At 43.9% G+C, this 20317-nt stretch overlaps 1 long non-coding RNA gene across 1 annotated transcript in view; it reads right to left on the reverse strand.

Annotated features, from left to right (window-relative positions):
* Nucleotides 1-1322: 1322 nt before the first annotated feature.
* Nucleotides 1323-20317, reverse strand: part of LOC138283425 (uncharacterized) — a 41910-nt gene continuing 22915 nt past the window's right edge. The window contains exons 2-3 of the long non-coding RNA XR_011201252.1: nt 3998-4024; nt 1323-3410 (exon numbers count right to left, since the gene is read on the reverse strand). This is a non-coding gene — a long non-coding RNA (uncharacterized lncRNA). The remainder of the gene's footprint in view (nt 3411-3997; nt 4025-20317) is intronic.

Here is a 20317-nt window from a genome sequence, read left to right on the forward strand (position 1 = left end):
TTTTGCTGATGGTACTTTCCAATTTTAAATCATACTTGTTGTCATTGAGTTTGGCGTTAAAATTCGATGCCTCCTATTTTCCACCTTTCCACACTAGAATGAAACATAGACAGAACACCACATTGGATTTAAACACCACCAAGGATTCAGACACCTGTTGGTCCCACCACCCCATTTATCATAAGGTTGGCGTAGCTGGGAGCAAAGCAGGTGCAGATCGCTGTCCCCTGGGTGTGTCTGTACAGTTATTAAAAACAAAGAAATTATTTTCCAGACAAAACCTTATCATATCCAACACCATCTCTGTATGAAACAAAAAGGATATTGATTGTGCTCTTAAAATCCTAACTATAACTGCTGAATATAAATGTTTTTCTACGTCTGAAATATCAGACTAACTATAATGTCCCTGTAACCTTTGTTTTTTTCAGTGAATTTCTAAGTTTTTTTTTTAATTCTAGCTCCTAATTATAACTTCCTCATAAACTTTGTTTTTTTCAGTACATTTCTATGGTTTTTCTTTTACAGTGGGAAGTTGACCGGGCCAATCCCCTTATGCTTGTAACTGTACATTAACATGGAAAAACAAGGAGGAGGCACTTACAGAACTTGGAAAAAAAGCAAGAACAAAGCTGTGAAAACTAAGAGAAATCAAGGGGAAGGCAAATAAAAATGAGGGACAGTTAAAAGAGAAAGCACTGTAAATGATGGGAAAAAGAGAGGGCACACAAAATACAGGGGGAAAGAGCGAGGAGAAAACAATAATGACGAAGGAAAATCTAGAAGCGGTGAAACTGTCTCAAAACCCAACACCAAAAAAGTAATAACAAGGGGAAACCAAACTGAATGTACTCAAGAAACATTTGGAAAAGCAAGGAGAGAGCAGTAGGAATGAGAGAAAAGCAACGAGAAGGCATAGGAAAAATAGGGAAGACGCAAGGAGTACACAGTGACAAAAATGGCAGAAGTAGGAAGAAAAAAGCAATGACAGAGTAAAGGATGGAGAAGTTTGTAAAATATGGTTGAAAACAAAAAAGAAAGTAGTCAGCATATATACTTATAAATGTATTAATTTTATTATTTTGTTTAAAGAAACTTGTAGGATCTGCAGAGCCTCTGCGGAACAGCAAACATAGACGAGACCCACTCTATGGGTTTTGTTGCGATCATGCTATTGGAATGTATCTGCGGATTCGCTGAACTTAAAAAAAAACAAATTAAGTACAGAGGAGCCGCTCCTTTGAATCATAACATAATGGTGAACATATTTGAAATCATGTAAACAATATTTTTTTTAAACAAATCAGTTCTTTCATGATTTGGGTGACTCTGCAAATCTGCAGCTGAGATCCGCACAGTTGCAATCACTAATCCCAAGCATGTACCATATGTTCTGAAGCCCAGCGTTTTATGGATCGTGTAGCCACTCCTCAATCTCACGCACCTTGGGTAAAGTTTTTGTGCAGGGTGAGGAATTATTGTTGTCTATGCCAGGGCTTTGGATTGTCTTCCTGTTTGCAATGTTCCATGTCCTTGAGATTATCCCTAGGGATGACTAAAAGGCCTCATGTTTTTGTTCCACATGTTTATACAAGTCTCGCTGTAATGATTACCTTTTTTCTGTTATTGTAATTATTTGCGTGCTTGATAATTATCCATGTGCCTGCAGACAGGGGCTTTCGAGTCAGGGACTTTCCAGAGTGATTCACATGCCCCTCTAGAAAGTATTATCTATCTATAAATACTCAGTCAAACCCCAGTCGGGCATTTGGCTTTATTTCCTGATAAATAACCCTATCCTCCCTCCCACTCTTTTGGATCATCACATTCTCTGCTCCCTGATCCAAGCTTCCTACCCTGACGCGTTAACACCTATGACCCTTCAGATATCTTCGAGCAGCTCTTCAGACTTCTCTGATCCCCGCATTCCAGAAAAGGCCTTCTGTGAGCGACGGCGTGGAATCTTCCCCGTAGGTGCAGCCATTAAGGAACTGGCCTGTTGGTCATTCCGACATGTGAGGGCATAACCTGCAATGAAAGAAAGGACAAAGCAAAAGAAGAGAAAACAAGGGCAGTGCACAATTCTCATCCCGACAATTCTACAACAATAAAGACTCTAAGCCTTGTGAATAATCCAGGTGTACGATTCCCACTCTATTTGCTGGAATTTCAAGAGTCGATTTGTGATATTTTAAAGAGAAAAATAATTAAAAATAAAAAACAGTCACATACCAAGAACATATGACGTAATATGCTGCCATGGAAAAAAACTGTGAATTGTTATCCAAAGCTCACAAAAAGAGTGGGAATTTCTATCCCACAAGAACTAAAGGAGTACATATTTTCTGTGTTGTTTTAAGCATCTGAGTGTATGCACTTTCATTGCTATTTGAAATAACTAGGTTAATGCATACCAATGCTAATATAGTGTGTGTGTGTGTGTGTTCCTTCCCTTTAGTTGACTCTCCTGCACACCCCAAAAGAGGAAGACACTTGGGGAATTCCCGAACAGGACAGTGAACTAGACACCACTTAGAGGGTGAGAGTCTTTGTCTCTTTTATTATTTTGTCACAACCCCCTTCCCTCTTAGTACATCACCTTATTTGAGCTTATCATTCCTTGGGCAGGCATTGGGTTGGGAGAGAGTAGGGTACAATATCGTCTCTGAGTACAAGTTCTCTAGGTGAGTGGTCTGACACACGATGTCAAAAAGAAAATTTTCCTTAACCACACCCAATTTTTTTATTATACCACTTCCAAAAGCAGTTATTTGTCTGCTAGCTCTTTTTGGAGAAGGATTGAGGATCCAGAGTTCCTGGCTTCATAAATGGCAGAAGGAAATGTTCCACATCCATTTGCAGAACCAGAAGATCCTCCAGATGTTGAAGAACAGCCATCCAGCAGTAGGAAGAAGAGTGAAGTTTGGCAGTGATTCACAATCCCTTAATGGGGAAAAAAGGTCTGTGGATGGCTTGGGGAAAGCAAACTTTGTGGCAAGCAAATGTCCTGTGAAACTGCCCAAAACTACAGCCACGGGACCTCAACAATGTGGGTTCACAAGACGGTGCACAAACATGCATATTTTCGGGTGGTAAGAGAGAAGGAAACGTCTTCTGGAAATGCTGCAGCTGCCTCAATCTCAGCTCAACCTCCAGCTCCTGCTCAAATTAGAATAACAACTACCTGCACAGAGTAAGAAGGCATGGTGACACACTGTGCCATGTGTCACCAACTCGTGGCTGTTTAAATTAGTAATGTTGCATTATTTTCGGTGCTATTAAAAAGCATTGTTAGTTTTTTTCCTTCTTATATTTTGCTGTTGGTGTTCCAGCACACTGTTTAACTTGAGAATGCACTGTTTTTGCATGGAGTTTTTTGGATTGCATTTTTTGCATTTTGCTCACTTTTCCTATAAAGAAATAAGGAAAACAAATTGTGTTAAAGAATATTTGTTTTTAAATGGGTCTTGTTAGACCCACCATTTAAACAATCAAAGAGCTGAATCTGTCTCTTTATTATTGTACTGTGTGCTTCTCTGTGTGTTATTAGGGGTATGATTGTAAGCTTTTGTTAGTGCATGCATCAGTGTGCTCCTGAGTGTCTCAGTGTATGCATCAGTGTGTCCTGGGGTGTATCAGTGTACTTGTCAGTGTGTGCCTGGGTGTGTTAGTGTATGCATGAGTGTGTGCCTGGGTATGTTAGCCTATGTATCAGTGTGTGCCTGGGTGTGAAGTGCATACATCACTATGCATCTTGGTATGTTAGTGTATGATCAGTAGGTGCTTCGGTGTGTCTGTGTTTGCATCAGTGTCTGCCTGGGTTTATTAGTGTAATCATCAGTGTGTGCCTGGGTATGTTAAGAGATGCATATGTATGTATCTGGCTATATTAGTGTTTTCATCAGTGTGTATTCGTGCTTCACTGTAAGCACCAATGTTTGCTTGGGTATATGTCTGGAAGTATTATGAATGGAGAAAAATGTAATTAGATACCTACATCAGTGCAATAAGTGGGTCCATTAATCTGTGTAAAAAGAGAGAAAACATAAATAGAAGTTAAAGTTTAATTTTATAAATGTGCTCAATTAAGTTTTATATTATACAATGAAAAAGGTGATATTAATAATAAAGCATTGGAAAATGTGTACCACTGACTGTAAAGCAATCACACTTATAATTTAACCATTTCTCTTTCACTTTTTTACTGTTCTCAGCTTTGATACTTTTGCACCATAAAAGATGTGTTGCATGGAGACTCAGCTTTGAACAGTGGGGAAAAAACAATCATATAGATTGTAGAAAAAAAAACATAACTTCATTGTATGTTACTGTAGATTAACACTATGCATCACACTCCCTACAATTAATTAGCAAATTGTTTTAGCTATAATTATAGAAGTATTGTAGTGAAACATATGCTTAAGGTAACTTTTTTAATATTAAGTTCATTATAATACAATAAATATTTATGAAGGATAGTGGTATATGTAAAGCCTTATAAAGACATCACCTTTGATAGGCCATATGAAGTCATACAAACTAGTAATCTGTCAATTAGAAGTAGAGTATTACAATGTTCCAATTCGAATAGTTTTTAGGTCGAGCATAGCAGCACGCAAGTGCTGCTTTTCTGACAGGTTGTAATCTATTCTGGGCTTTAACCACGCTCACCTCACATCCATCGGTTTCATTAATACCTCGGCTTGCTTTGCCAAAATATGTCGAAGTTATTAGTAAATGCTTTACATTTTTCCCGCCTTGAGGATATTTTGTCACGCCTTGCAGCCTGACCATGTTACATGGATAATTGCACGATTGCCAATATGTTTTACAGTGGGCGAACTACTTCTTTATTTTTTCTCTCCCCTTCGCGCACCATGGTGGTGGGAAAGTAGAAATGCTTCAGCTTGTTTTGATTCTGTGTCAGGGTTTCCAGGCTGAAGATTCTCCATTGCGTTTCGCATGATGCCCGCCACTATAGGAACCTGTGAAATATACTATTGCTCTGCCTCACGGCCATTGCAGCAAGCCTGAAGCAGAAGCATCCGTAATTCGAACATTTTACAAGACACTTAGGCCCATATTTATACTTTTTTTAGCGCCGTATTTGCGCCGCTTTTTGACGCAAAAACGGCGCAAACTTACAAAATACAATTGTATTTTGCTAGTTTGCACCGTTTTTGCGTCAAAAAATGACGCAAATGCGACGCTAAAAAAGTATAAATATGGGCCTTACAATCTGTCTTTTTTCCATCCATAATGAACCTGGATAGAGTGTTTTGTCTTTTTTTCTCATCATCATTTCCTTTCAACCACATAAGAAGATGCAGAGTGTTTTGCCTCCGGGACACCACTGTAATTGGTTAACAAATGATTCCCAACACAGTTATTGTGTGACAAGGATGATTGCATTACATCCGAGGGAAAGCAAGAAAGCAATATATTCTGTTCATTTTCTCCAGTGAAATGTTTGTCTCCCAAAGCTATAATGGCAAAACAGTGGCAGATTTAAAATGACAAATCATGAACAATACTTTCCATTTATCGCGCCTGGGCATGCACAAGTACTTCCATCTTCCCTCTGCCATTTCTTGTTGAACGTGCTGGATTTGATGGGACATGAAGGTGCTGTCAGTTGCTTTTTTTTCATATGTGCTGGGGTGGAAGACCTACTCACACTATAAATAAACCTATAGATTACTTACGCGGTCAGTATGTTACCCTATATTGGAGCGTTATAATTGGTTGCGGTACAGCGCTGGAGCCCGCGCCAATGTCCAATGTACAGCATAAGCTTCTTTTAATGCATCTGGAACAAGGACTGAGAAAGAAGTCTAAATGACACCTTCCCTTCGTTGGAGATTACGGACAAATTCAGGTGGCCATTCTTTTTCTGCCAGGAGGATATCATAACTAAGCGCTAATCTTCCCCTAAAAATAACTTTAATAATGCACTCCATGTTTCTCTCAATTTGAATTTTTACTTTATAAACTCTGTCGGGTGGGGAGATGCACCTGCTCGCAGTTTCGTCTTCAAGAACATTGTTAGTTGCTGTCACAAATAGAAGATCTTGAAGATTCCGGCAAACTATTATGAAGATTGTGAATATCCTGGCAAACTATTGTGACCTCTGCTGAGCTGTCTAGCTGAGTCACTGCCCTTCAGCAAAGTTCTCAATATGTGTGGCATTTTTCACCAAAATGGCCCTAACCTTTTTCTTTTGAATTGGGGTTTTTGTTGTGGAAGTTTCTCTTCCTTTTTTTATTGAAACTTCAAATGAGCATTGTGATTCTTTGTTGGGCCGGGCCCTGGGGAAAGGTGGCCCCCTTTTCCAGGGAGTTAGGATTGTGAGACTTAGAGGCCTTTAGGATGATGGACTTAGACATGCCCATGGAGCGATGGAGAGTGAGTGGGTGCCAGCTGGTGGAAGAGCTACATCCTGGTGCACGGTTTATCTATTTCCCAGAAGCCCAGTAAGCATTTGGGATGGGCCCCGGTCAATTCCTCCATTATGCCTAGCTTGAGAGAGTGGCGCAGGAGGTCTGGACAACCTTTCTGGAGGCCCCCTGATCTTTAGTGGTCCTTAAAGGCCTACTGATATGGGGGGAGGGGAGACATCTAATTACATTGTTCTATATGGCGCTTTATGAGGAGAGGAAACAATGCCCCATTCCGGCACATGCTGCCTGGGAGAGAGAACCAGGAGTCCCATTTGAGGATGCCAATTGGGATAGGGCCACAGTGCAAGTCCGTTCTATCTCGTACAACAACAGATTTAAAGTACTTCATTTAAACATTCTACACTGCATATACATAACACCTCAAAAGCTAAACAAAATGGACTCCTTCAAAGAAACTAGATGCCCTGATGTGGGATCAAAAATTATACCTTTTTACATTTAGCATGAGAATGTACTGCGATTCACACCTTTTGGGCAGGGGTGATACCTCTTATACAGCAGGTCACCGGGATAGAGATTCCTGTCTCTCCTGCAGCTGAACTCCTGGGAGTGGTAAGGAAGCCCAGGGGTTGTAAGATCCCTTACAACTTTGCACTATTGGCTTTACTCATAGGAAAACTCAGGATAGCAATTGGCTGAATGGGTACTCGGGCTCCATTGCTAGATCAGTTGGTGCAGGACCTTCTGGAGTGGGGAGTGGCCGAAGAGCAGCATATACATTTAACTTGCATGGATGATAAAGCATGTGACAAGATAATACTCTGGGGCCACTTACCGAAAAAAGGTATTGAAACAGAAGATTAGTCCATGGACGAGGACTCTGGGGTGGAAGGGGACACCTGGGATCATATCACTGCAGGTGTTTAGACGCACAGGCAGGTGGAGAACCAACAAACTACTTGTGTTGACTCTAGAAATTTAGATCACAGACTTGGTCTGAATGTTATTGATCTCTTGTAATAACTGATGGGTTTCATCTCTGGTTAATATATTCCGTCTGGAATGCACGTCCAGAATAAGACTCTCCTGATGAAAATCATAACGCTGGAATTCATGCACTGATTGTTCAGAATCTTCTAGATGTGCATCTTGAACAATCAAAATATAAAGATTTAAAAAAACATAAAAGATTGTGTGAGAGATTGTCTCATGTTTGCTGCAATAGCTACCAATTGAGGGTATGCCATGTTTAAAGACGGTTAGTTCAGAGATGGAAACACCAATTTTGGGGAAGTCCTTTGTAAGGTTCAAGCTTAAACAACCTAGAGTCTAAGATAGGTACTATCTATTTAGCTGAGGCGATAGTGCCCTAATACCACGGACGTCTCTATACAAGGTGATTAGGGTGCTCTGTTAGTGAAACAGGGATACTCAGGAGATCAGTAAAGTTAGTGCCTAACCAACGTTGGTGGTGCCATGTCAAAGGACTTTCACCATAGAGATTAGACTGCTGGTCTTGGGTGGTATGTGGGGGACTGATTCAAGCCCACACCATTTTGGCAGCTGCCGGCCTAACCCTTTCTGCTAGCTAGCAGCACCTGACCTAAACTTAGAATGTAAAGGTGATTCGTGGCAGCCTGATGCATGACACTCGGACTAGGTAAAAGGGCACAGGTCACAGGCTATAATCTAAGCTTAAATAAATGTGCCCAAGCATCACGCTAAAATGGACCCACAACACAGTCTCCACCTCATTCATGGCAATGGTAGCTTCCTTTTCAATTATTGGTTTTCCAAGTGGATCTTGACTTAGAGGTGATGAACTTTAGCTGGCTTGTGAACTGTCCTTTGCTACCTCAGCAGCAATTGTTTCCTCCAGGTCAGTCTCCTCATTTAACATTTTCAGGTAGTTGGGAAAGACTGAACACTGAATGCTGTCTTTCACCGCAGTGAGAGAATCTTCACGGCAGTTGTACTGTCCGAGTAACACTGTTTCTGAGCACCAAGGCTTGAGCTGCTGCAGAACTGCCAAGTAGAAAAACTCTCTATTCGCAGGAGTTTCACAACTAAGTTTCCTGTGGTTGATTAAACTACCTTTTGTATGTCGAACTAAACAACTGTCATGACCAAGTACGGCATATTTTCCCTCATCTACATTTTCTGACACATTGTTTCTGTACCTATAGTGTTGCAGAACCCCGTAAAGACATACGTTTTCGATGTGTGGACTTCTTCCTGGATAATAAGTATTTAAATATTTGTTTTTACAATATCTATACTTTCTGTATCAAATTCTGCTAGCTACTGAATTTCTGGGAAAGACTTCAAGACTTTGTTTTGCATTCTAGAAAGGCCTATACTGACCCCAACAATTCCCCTAGACTTTTAGTACAAATTAGCTGAGCTCAACCTGTCACACCACTGATAGGAACTTATCTCCCTATGCGAAAGCATTTTCAAGCTGAATTTGTACAACGTCTTGGTTAGAGACTTTGCTGCAGAATTCTCCTCCCACAGTTCCTCCATCTCTATCTTCTCTGATTTTGTAATGTACCAAGCGACAGAGCAAGCAACAGCAATGGAGCTGTCTGCACCAAACTGTATATCCATATTTTCATTCCACAATTTCAGAATGACTGGATTATAGTCATTATTATACTTGGAGGACTCTGCTCTTCTTAGATTGTACTTATTTTTTGGTGATTTTCATGTCAGTGTATGTCTGACTGCATGTAAAAAGCTGTTCACTCTTCCTTTGGAAATGACTGGTCTTGGAAACCCAAAATGACACCTTGTATAAAATTTTCCTTTACATCTATATTTTCAAAGACAAAACATGCCACATCTATGCATTTGAAACTGTAGAACGTGCTGTCTTACTGTCTTAGGCCTTTATCATCATTGTCTTTTGGGATGACGCGGGTAACATACTGTTCGATGAAAGACAGTACAGAGTCATCACTGTCTGTTCTAAATTTTGGTGCATCTTTTATCCATAACAGCACTTGAATATGAGGAGCCTGGTACTCTTTACACCAAAATAAATTAGTAAATTCACCAAGAGGAGGATTGCTTTTCTTACATATGAAACCCAGTATAGCTTGAAACTTCTGATTAAAATACCTATAAACACTAGCAGGATCCAAAGAGCAAAGTTCTCCTGTTGTTTTCGAATTGATGTCCTTAATGTTACAGTTTGCTTTTCTTAGAAGTTTACATAAATCATCCCACGTGTACTCCACGCAACTGGGTGTCACAAACCAAGCAGGTGCACCTGAGTTTCTCACCATACGTTTAAGTTCTCCATGATGATGATACCAATATTCTTTGGTACCTAGTTGGCATGCCATCAAATTAATAAAGTTGCACTACTGATTTTCATCTTTACTTTGAACTTAACTTTGCCAACAACTTTCCTGGCAGAGAGATTTTGCAGGTTAACTCCTGTTTACTGCATACAATAGTCCTGACAAGTAAGTTTCAAATGGATGTAATATATAGGGAATACACTGGTGAAACCTAGGGTCCTCTGAATATAATCTAGTTGAACTGAACTGAACTGCTGGTATTTGTACATGCTGTTCATCATAGTGACCACCTGCTCCAGTGCGAAAGAGGTGTTGAAAACAGTGATCCTCTAAACCATTTGCCACACACTTAATGGAGCTCGTTTAGCTTATTTCATTTGAAAGAGATCAATAGCACCACAAATAGCTTCTTTGGAATTAAAAGGATGGATTCTGTAGTGCTCATATATTTCTTCTGATTTCTCTTTATCACTTTTTAAATCTGTCCACTTGATGGTAATGTTTCATCATCGATACAACTTACATCTCCAATAATATCAACATTTTTGTAAAAACATTTTTTTTTCATGTATAATGTGGCTTTTCTGACTTTACTAACATGAACTAACTCTTGCCAGAGTATCTTGTTTTTGTTCGGCACACCATTTACTAGAATGATGAGTGGTTCATTAATATGTGTCCCTACACCCACAGTCTCAACATTAGTTTAAAATCTAATGGTAAGTAGAAAACTCTTCCTTTAAGTCCTTTCTAAAGCTCTGTTGGTGGGAGTTTCCCAGTCTTTGGTTCCATTCAAACTATTACTTTAAGAGGGTGTATAGTTTTTATAATGATTGAGTTATAAACATTTAATTGTTGAAATTTTTCTGGGCTCAATACCTATTCTAGTCTGTTACATACTGCTCTAGCTGGCATTTTATTATCCTCTTAACCTATCATAACAATACTTACATGTAGTTTCCTTTGTTGCCAATTCAAAACGTTCCTCTACAAATAAATATGCACCAAATACCTGCCACCTATCTCTATTTTCTTGCTCATATTTTGAAAATACAGCTATTTTGCGAGTTTGGCTGTTGTAGTGAGTGTAACAAATACAAAAACAGTTTGGTTTCTCTGAAGAAACTGTGTTAAACATTGCTATTTCTTGTTTAAAGTTTTCAACTTGAACCTATGTTCTATACATCTAAACCTGCAGTAACCAACTCCTCATTTTCCCCAAGCTCCTCTTCAGGACCAAAGAAACAAAACTGAATATCTTCGCAAACTTTTTCCACCCGTGCCAGAGTGCCATGCCATAGTGCTCTATTCATCTCCCCTAAACATAAAGTAGGAGTTTTCACAAAGTAAAGACTCCTAACTAAATTACGCATTTAGGCCCATATTTATACTTTTTTAGCACTGCATTTGTGTCATTTTTTGATGCAAAAGCAGCGCAAACTTACAAAATACAATTGTATTTTGCAAGTTTGCGCCGATTTAGCGTAAAAAAACTACGCAAATGCGGCACTAAAGAAAGTATAAATATGGGCCTTAGAGTGATGTACAGCTGACAGTCTAACATTCTAAAGCGATGACAAATGCTTCTGCACACTTTGATAGACACGCCAGGAATGGCCTTGTAAATTAGTGTATTTTCCTACAATGCATGGACCATTACAATTTTCTGTTTCAGGCTTCTGCATGAAAATTGTCTTAGGACAGGTCTCAATGTATCAATTGATTCCTGATGAACACTGCAAATGCTGCTTCAATTCCACTTGTATACAGGGGGCTGCCTTGTACCTCTTCCTCTATCACTTTTTCCACATTCCTAAAAACTATCTCTTCTTTTTGAATGGGAATATGAATATCGTCTTTTACTTCATAGCAACAATCAGCTGTGTCAACTGCATGCACTAATGTGTTGGCTTCTAAGTAGCGCTCTTCACTAAAAAATGCTCTGTACTAGATATGTGCTTCCACTCACTGACAAAAATAACTTTTATTAACACGTTTTTTTCATAATGTCCTTTTCCTCATACTCAATACTGTTTTTTTTGTTTAGTGTCATCATTCTGTTCAATATTAAGATAAAATGTTTCCTCTCCACAGCAAATGCTTTCTCAACTATAGTCTCAATATGTATTACATTTTCTACTTTTAAAAGCATGTCCATCTTGAAGTATATCAGTTGATTTCAAACTTCGGTTTTTACTGGACAATTTTCTTTCATTTCGCAACTTTTGAAATACTTTTTTCAGAAACTCCTTAGTGCTCTTACCAGTTGTTTTTTTCTTCTCCACATTCTATACTTTATCTGTTTTCTTACTCTCAGTTTCAATTAGCGCTTTGATGCTATGGCCGGAACGCGCTCTATAAATACGACAATACAATACAATTAGGTAGTACTGTTTTCACATAGGACCCTCATTGTGGCATTGGCGGTCTTTTGCGAAGACCGCTGTGGTGACAGCTGCCAAAACACTGCCTCAGAGGTGGCAATCTGCCCGCCACATTATGAGACACAAGCAAAAAACTGGCTGAAACCAGCCACAACCACAAATCCGCCAGACCCAATGGAGGCAAAAAACTGTCGGACCCACCACCCTTCTCGCTACGCCTGCAACACATTGCCCTCAAAATAATGAACCACGAATCACCACAGCGTTCACTCAACGGCGGTTACCCATTGGAGGTGTGGAGTGCCGCGGTCAAATTGGCCACTCCACACTAACAGAAGCCAACATTGGCCAGATTGAAAAGCCCCCACCTGACACATATACACACTCCTTACACACCCATCGACAGCACTACAAAACACAGCCTCACACAACCCACAAGTCTTTGCAAATGCGAAAACCTACCTAAACATTGCCAGCCCAAACATTTACAGAACTGCACACACAAACCACAACCAACTATACACTCATCACACATCACACACCATACCTCAACACCTGACACCCTCTGCACAACACACACACTCTACACAATAGGCATGTCCCCACAAAAGAACCCCTGTTCTGTTTCACAGATGAGGAGTTGCGGGTGATGGTGAAAGAAATCGTCAGGGTAGAGCCACCGGTGTTCAGTGCACAGGTCCAGCAAATATTAATTGCCTGGAAGATGGAGCTATGGCAGAGGATCATGGACAAGTTGAACTCTGTGGGAACCTATCCATGCACAAGGGAAAACATTTGAAAGAGGTGAAACGACCTGCTGGGAAAGGTGCATGCAATGGCCTCCAGGCACCACATTGCCATAATGAAGACTGGCAGTGGACCCCCACCTTCTCCCACATAGTTGACAGCATAGGTATCCTGCATCCAGAGGGCATCAGACATTGGTAAGTCACCATTACTTGTCCACAACCACCGATACCTGCATGACATGTTACCCCCTCACCCTGACTCCCTTCACCCCACTCCATCCTATACAGAGAACCACTCTCATTACCACCCTCAACTGTGTACCCCTGCATGCCCTACCCACTGCAAGCACACCCTTCCCAGCCCTCATGCACACACAACAGTAAAGCATAGGCAGCATGTAGCACTATCAATCCCACAATACATCACCAGACACTAACCAAAGGTGGAAGCACAACACCCATCCCATAGGGTAAGCCAAAAATGCTAAATATGTAACTGACAATGACTGTAACAAATCTTTTACGTGTCCACAGGTGCCCCAGCCAATGTCAGCAGCGACAATGTGCCACAGTAACACAGTCCTCCACCAGAAGTCCTCAGTGATTACAGCAACTCTGGATGTCTCAATCTGGATGATCTCCCTGGCCCATCTTGGACCACTGGTCATTTGGGTACCACAGCCAATACCCAGTCCACCACAGGCCCCCCCATCCAACTCCAACACCACAGCAGCCACCCAATGTCATCAAACCTCTGTCCCCAAGACACGTCGATCAACAGTGTGCCCACCTGTACAGAGACCAGAGCTGACACCACACAGGCAAGACAATGAAGGTCCTGGAGTAAGTGGGAATTGGCACACAGTTCAGGGGACACAGGCACAGGGGGCCAGGGCCAGTGGGAGGTTAGCTGTGTGCCAAGGGGAGGCCCAACGCAGGGAACTGACTGCCCAGGAGGCACTCACACATGTCCTGGGAACCTACCAGAAATCCTAGGACAGGCTGGGCCAGGTGATTACCATATTGCAGGAGAACCAGTGGCTACAGAGCGAACACCGCCAGGAGGTCATGCAGCAGTTGCACACCTTAAATGCCAACATGGCCTCCATGCAGGGGTACTGGGTGACATGGCCAACATAATACATGAGTACACCACAAACCAGTGGGCCCCTTCCACTAATCAGTGTACTAATCAGCCTGCAACATCTGCTGTAGCTAGTGAACAGGAGGACCTGCTACAAGACTCACAGGCCACCAGCACCCCTCCCTCTGCAGCAAGAAAACCACCACCTAGCAAACATCCCTGCGACCCAGACAGACACCTGAGACTGTAGCCAAGTCACAAACCTCCACCAGGAAACAAGTTCCTCTTGAATGTCTCCCTTGTGTGCCACTGAGACTTTCACTTTGGACTGCCATTGCTCCTTTTCCTATGGCCCCATGGATACTGGACCTGTGCTACAAACCAAATGGGCCACTAAACTGAAGATTTAATCTACCATCACCACACTCTAGTGCACTATCCTTCCTTTTTGCCACTTCAATAAACACCCTTGAACACAACTGAAGGATCTGTGCTTTATTTACAACAAAATGCAATGTCTTGACCTGTATAATCCTGTGCAATAGGCATGTAAAGTGTGAATCCATCCACCAAATATGTGAAAGCAGTCTGTAGTCATCACATTATCTGTTGTGACCACACTAACATCTGCAAAAAGGGAAAGCATTAGTGACAGTCAGATGAGAAGTAAAGGTATTAGAGCCCCATGAGCCCCTGTAACGTCATAGCCTACATTCAGCTGGTTACTTCTACTCAGTAATTTGAACAGTAATTGACTCCAAACACCATCAGTGAGTAGTAACAACCTATTTCAGGCCCTGACACAAGATGCCACAGTATGAGCTATGCCATGTTGTCAGCATGCCAATCCCTCCTCTGGACCACCTAGTCTGGGCAACAGTGTCAGGGAAATAGAAGACACAGATCGGCTGTGTAAGCACATTTTAAGTCACATGACACTCCTAACAACAATATGCTAAGTACGGTATGGGATGAGGACACGGTCTGCAGTGGGCATGCATTTGAGAAAGCTAAACTACTGACACATTGCATGGGCAGAATATGCTTGTAAATCGCCATAACACTGGCACAACTGACCACAGGTGGAACAGTGCCAGCTCACATAATGCACACATTTTTGCTTGGCACAACACAGCAGCCACACAACACTTAACTGTAATGGAGGTATGAACAGACGTCTGGTCTTACCTTAGTGTCATTGGAAGTACTGCTGTATCAGATGTGTTCTGTTGTCCACATCTTCCTCCTCCTGATCACTGTCTTCAGTGTCCTCTGCTGCCACAGGTGCATTGTCTTCCCCCTCCTTCTGGAGGAATGGCACATGGCATCTGAGGACCAAATTGTGCATCATGCAGCAAGCCAACACTATGTGGCAGACCTTCCAAGGAGCGTAGAGTAGGGATGCACCAGATACATGGGGCACCAAAACCTGGCTTTCAGTAGCCCAAAAGTCCTCTCAATAACCTTTCTGGTCTGACATGTGCATCATTGTATCGATTCTCTATCCCTGTCCTCGGATTCCTCACTGGTGTCAACAGCCAGGATAGGTTTGGGTAGCCAGAGTCACCTGTAAGTAGTGAGAGACACACATTACTCATGTACAATGGCACGCAGGACAACTTCAGGTGGCATACAGTGACATACATTGTGAAATCTCAAGCTCACCTATGAGACACACTCTCTCTCTCTGTAGTCGTGCCATCACCTGTGGGACGCTGTTATTCCTCAATACATAGGTATCATACACAGATCAAGGGAACTTGACAGTAACGTGAGAGATGTATTAATCTGCAAGACACACCATCTAGACATTTATTTAGTGGTAACTCTTCCTATTCCTGTAGACCTGCTTATTTGTACTGGGAGGGACCAAGGCAATATGGGTCCCGTCAATGGCCCCAATCACATGTGGTATGTGTCCCATGGTGTAGAATGCAGCCTTCACAGTCGGCAAATCTTCACTCTGGGGGAATGCGACAAAGCTGGTCATGTGTTTCATCAAGGCAGCCACTACTCTTTTAAGCAAAATCAAAAGCATTGGCTGTGAGATTCCTGCAGCCAAACCACAGTCACCTGGAAAGAACCACTTGCCAGGAAGTGGACAACTGTCAGGACCTGTACTTCAGGGCATATAGCTGTAGTGCTATGAAGAACAGGAATCAGATCTGGCTCCAGTTGTTATCACAGTTCAGTGATTGTGGCCCTGTCCAGACAAAAGGTCACAATAATGTGCTGTTCCACCAGTGTAGCCAAGTCGACTAGGTGTCTGTACACGGATGCTTCCATCCTCCTCCTCCTCCTCCGCAGTGATTGGTATCTAGGTAAACCAAACATCATAAGTGTGTGACTACAGGAAGGATGGACACACAATATCACAGTACACAGAGCAGTCACATCCAATGTACACAAACAATGATTGTGATTTGCACTGGTGTGTTCTACATGGAAACGAACTTCCTCAAAAACTAACAATACTGTTCATTAGCCATTGTGTCACACAGATGTAGTCGGAGTCGTATGTCTTGATTAGTAGTATCCCATTTGAAATTAGTAGCATCTTATCCTCATGCAGTGCACTGGTATGAGATCTAATTTGAGTGCCAGAGTCCACAAGCCAACCAAGCTATGTAGCGGACTGGAATTGCATTGGTGTCTACCATTGGTACCTATGACACACATTAAATTGACCGCCATGAGTACCAGCATTAGGAATTGGCAACCGCCTGTCCTAGATGCAGGGACAGGTGGAAGTGACCTCACTCCGCCGGTGTTTGGCATCATGGGGGAAGGCGGTCTGCACTGCCGTGGAACTCCTCATTGATTAACATGGAAGTCTATGGAGCACAGGAACCAATGATGATCACCGCCGGCGGTGGCGGTGTTCACCGGCGCGGACGTGACCACCATTTTCTCTATCCCACTTCACTTGATTCCTGACTCTCACCACATCAACATCTCCATTGTGTGTACTGCTGTGTCCTGTGTTTGGAAGTCGCGATGGCCCGTGCTACAGGGGATAGGGCCCCAACCTTCACATCAGAGGAACTGGAGAAGCTGGTGGATGGGGTCCTACCCTTGTATGGACAGTTGTATGGGCCTCCAGACCAACAGGTGAGGCCCTTTTGGGTACATTGTATGCAACATGGATGTATGTAGAAGTACGTGTGTGCTGCCAGTGTGTCATTTGGGGAGTGTATTTTTGCTGCATGCAATGTGTACGTAGAGGTACGAGTAATGTGCGAGGTCAATGTGGGATCTATGCAGTATGTAAGCCATTTCTGTAACAGAATGTAGTGTTGAGTTCATGGCGTCCTTTCGTCTGTGTCCCTCTGCAGGTCAGCGCACATCAGAAAAAAGAGTTATGGCTTGCCATCACCAAGGACGTGCAGGCCCTGGGGTCCATATCCGGCGGAGCACCCACTGTAGAAAGAGTTGGAAGGACCTGCGATGCTGGGCCCGGAAGACCACGGAGGCACTGCTAGGGACGTCCTCCCAACGAGGGAGGGGTGCCCTTCGGACCCCGACCCCCCTAATGGCCTGCATACTGGCAGCAGCCAATCTGGAGTTGGATGGGCGCTTGACGGCAGCACAGCAGTCACAAGGGGGTGAGTACAACTTGTGTGGAATTCTTTCTTGAAGCCTGTCACGTTGTATTGGTGCAATGTTCTAGTCAGTGTATAGTCCAATATGCCCGTTTAGCTACTCTTGGAGAGTCCTGCATAGCAATGAAGAGTGGTATGTACATTTGGTATTGACAAGTAGCTGGCATACCATGGCAGACATGGCTTAGTGAGTCCCAGTAGGTGTGCAGATGGTAGTATCTGTGTTCATTTCTACTATAGCTCTCAGGCAATGGTTTGGTATTGTGGTTCATACTGCACAGCGTTAGCCCCAGGGATGTGTATGCCATATGTGCTGCTGTTTCTCTCCTTTTTTCATCTTGTCCTTGTGTGCATCAGCATCATCTGGCAAAGGAGCAGGGGCAACGGCGAATGGGGGAGCTGCAGCCCACGGGACCTAGGAGGTGGAGAGAACAGACGCCAAGGGGACCAGTGGGTTGGAGGGTGAGGGGAGCACCACGGGGGAGACAGGAGCGGATACTACTGAATCTGATTCCTCCTCCGATGGAAGCTCCCTTGTGGTGGCAGACTCCTCTGGGACCACCCCAGCTACTTCACCTTTCACCACCCCGTACCAGCAGTGCCCTCCCAGTAGCCCCTACCCAATTGCCCGTGCCCGCTCACCCAGGAAGGTGGGCATCTCCTTTGCCCCAGGCACCTCAGGCCCTGCCCCAGTCAGACCTGCTGCCCTCACTGAGGAGGCTATTGACCTCCTGAGATCCATCTCTGTAGGGCGGTCAACCATAGTGAATGCCATCCATGAGCTGGCATCCCAGATGCAGCAATGCAGTGCCTACCTGCAAGGCATTCTCAGTGGTTTGGCTGCCCTACAGAGATAATTTCAGGCTCTGGCCTCCTCTTTGACGGCAGCCAGTGTCCCTGCTTCTTCCGTTCCCACTCCAACTACCTGTTCCCAGTCCTAAAGCCCTCTCCCCCACCCATCCCAAGCACACAATCAGACCAGCATGCACCCAAGTCAATAGACAGGGCTCGCATAGACAAGCACATGCATAACAGGTCACACCACAGGCATACACACAGGCAACACACAGAAGCACATACAACAGCCATTGCCTCCACTGTCTCCCCCTTCTCCTCATCCTCCCTCACACTCACATCAGCACTCACACCTGCAAGCACTGCATCATCAGTCCCAGATCCTACCACCTATACCGCCTTGCCCAAAATCACCACAACAGCAGACACGCAGATTAGCACCCCGTTCACCACATGCGCAGTCACCACCACCAGCATCACTACCACATGCAGCACACCCACCTCACTTGCAGGCACCACCATAACATACGAGCACACGCCCTGTTGGCCCTCTCCCACCTTGTCTGCCCAACCCCTCCCAAAACACATCAACACTCCTACTCAGACACTCAACAGCCATCCACCTCACACATGCACACTGTACATGCACCTGCAACCCAGTCCAGCACACCTACACCTCCTACAACCACTCCCTCTACCTCCACTCCCAAACCTGCTTCCACAGCCTGCCCCATTGTATCAAAAAAACTGTTCCTTGCCCACCTTGACCTCTTCCCTCCTCCTCTCCCACCCCGTCCTGTCTGGAAAAGATGGGTCTCGCTCCCCCAGCCCAGTGGCTCCAGCTCCCAGTCCTCTCATGTCCCTCCCCCTGCAGCAAAACCTCCCACTAAGGGGGCACAAGCCTGGTGCTCCGACCCCCCACCTCCAAGCACATTCTTCCGCCCCTAAACAAAAGAGCAAAGGCCCGCCCCCTCCCAGACCAAAACCCAAGGACTCCCTCCCAAGAAAAAGCCATCCCCACAACCCACCACCCCCTGAAGTGCCTGCCTTCCATCATGATGATTCTGCCCAGTGGAGTGACTTGGGCTGTCAGGAGTCAAGTTAGGTCTTGTACGTTGCCCTGTGGGTTCTTCTGAACATTGGTCTGGCCAATAGCCCTTTGTATATAGTTGTCTTATTTGTTGTAGGCGCAGGTCCACCGAAATACAGAGGTTGGCCCAAAGGTATGTGTCCTTGCTTTCTTTACTTCTGCCTTATGTTGTTGTAGGATTTCTCTGCAAATTGTTCTCGGTGTGTGGTCTGTGTGTATGGTGTGTGTTGTGCGTGCGGGTGTGTCACTCTCCCCTCCCTCCCTGTGTGCTAGGCAGCTGTACTCACCGTTGTCATTGGCATTGCCGCTCCTGGACTGCCATCGCGTGGTACAGCATCGGCAGGACTTCCAGTTTGGGGTCCATGGCAAATACGGACTCCTCTGTGTACCTGGAGGTGAGTATCTCCTTTTATATGATTCTTTCTGTCAGGCTTTTCGTGGCAGTGGTCCCGACCTGGAAATCCTGACGGTCTGCTATGTCATAATATGGCGGACGGGAAATGGTGTTCCGCCAGCCTGAAGATGTCAACCGCCGTGGTCGGTGATCGGACCACACTGGCAGTTGAGGTGCTACTTTGTCTGACTATGGGAGGGATCACTACCATGGTCATAATTTGGCAGTCTTCACCGCCAGCCTGGCGATGGTACTACCGCCATCACCGGCGTGGCAGTCAGCTGACCACCAATGTCATAATGAGGGTCATAATATTAAATTTCATACTGTAAACAGTTAGGGGCCATGTATACTAAGATTTCAGTTAGCATTTTCCTAATTGCGAATCTTTGCTATCCGCAATTAGGAAATCACAAATTGCGATGTACAAAAATGTCTCAGACACTGTTTGCGATTCCCAAATGGGTTGCAGGGGACCTGCCTCATTAATATTCATGAGGCAGTTCGCA

This window comes from Pleurodeles waltl, chromosome 3_1, assembly GCF_031143425.1.
Source record: "Pleurodeles waltl isolate 20211129_DDA chromosome 3_1, aPleWal1.hap1.20221129, whole genome shotgun sequence".
Classification (NCBI taxonomy): domain Eukaryota; kingdom Metazoa; phylum Chordata; class Amphibia; order Caudata; family Salamandridae; genus Pleurodeles; species Pleurodeles waltl.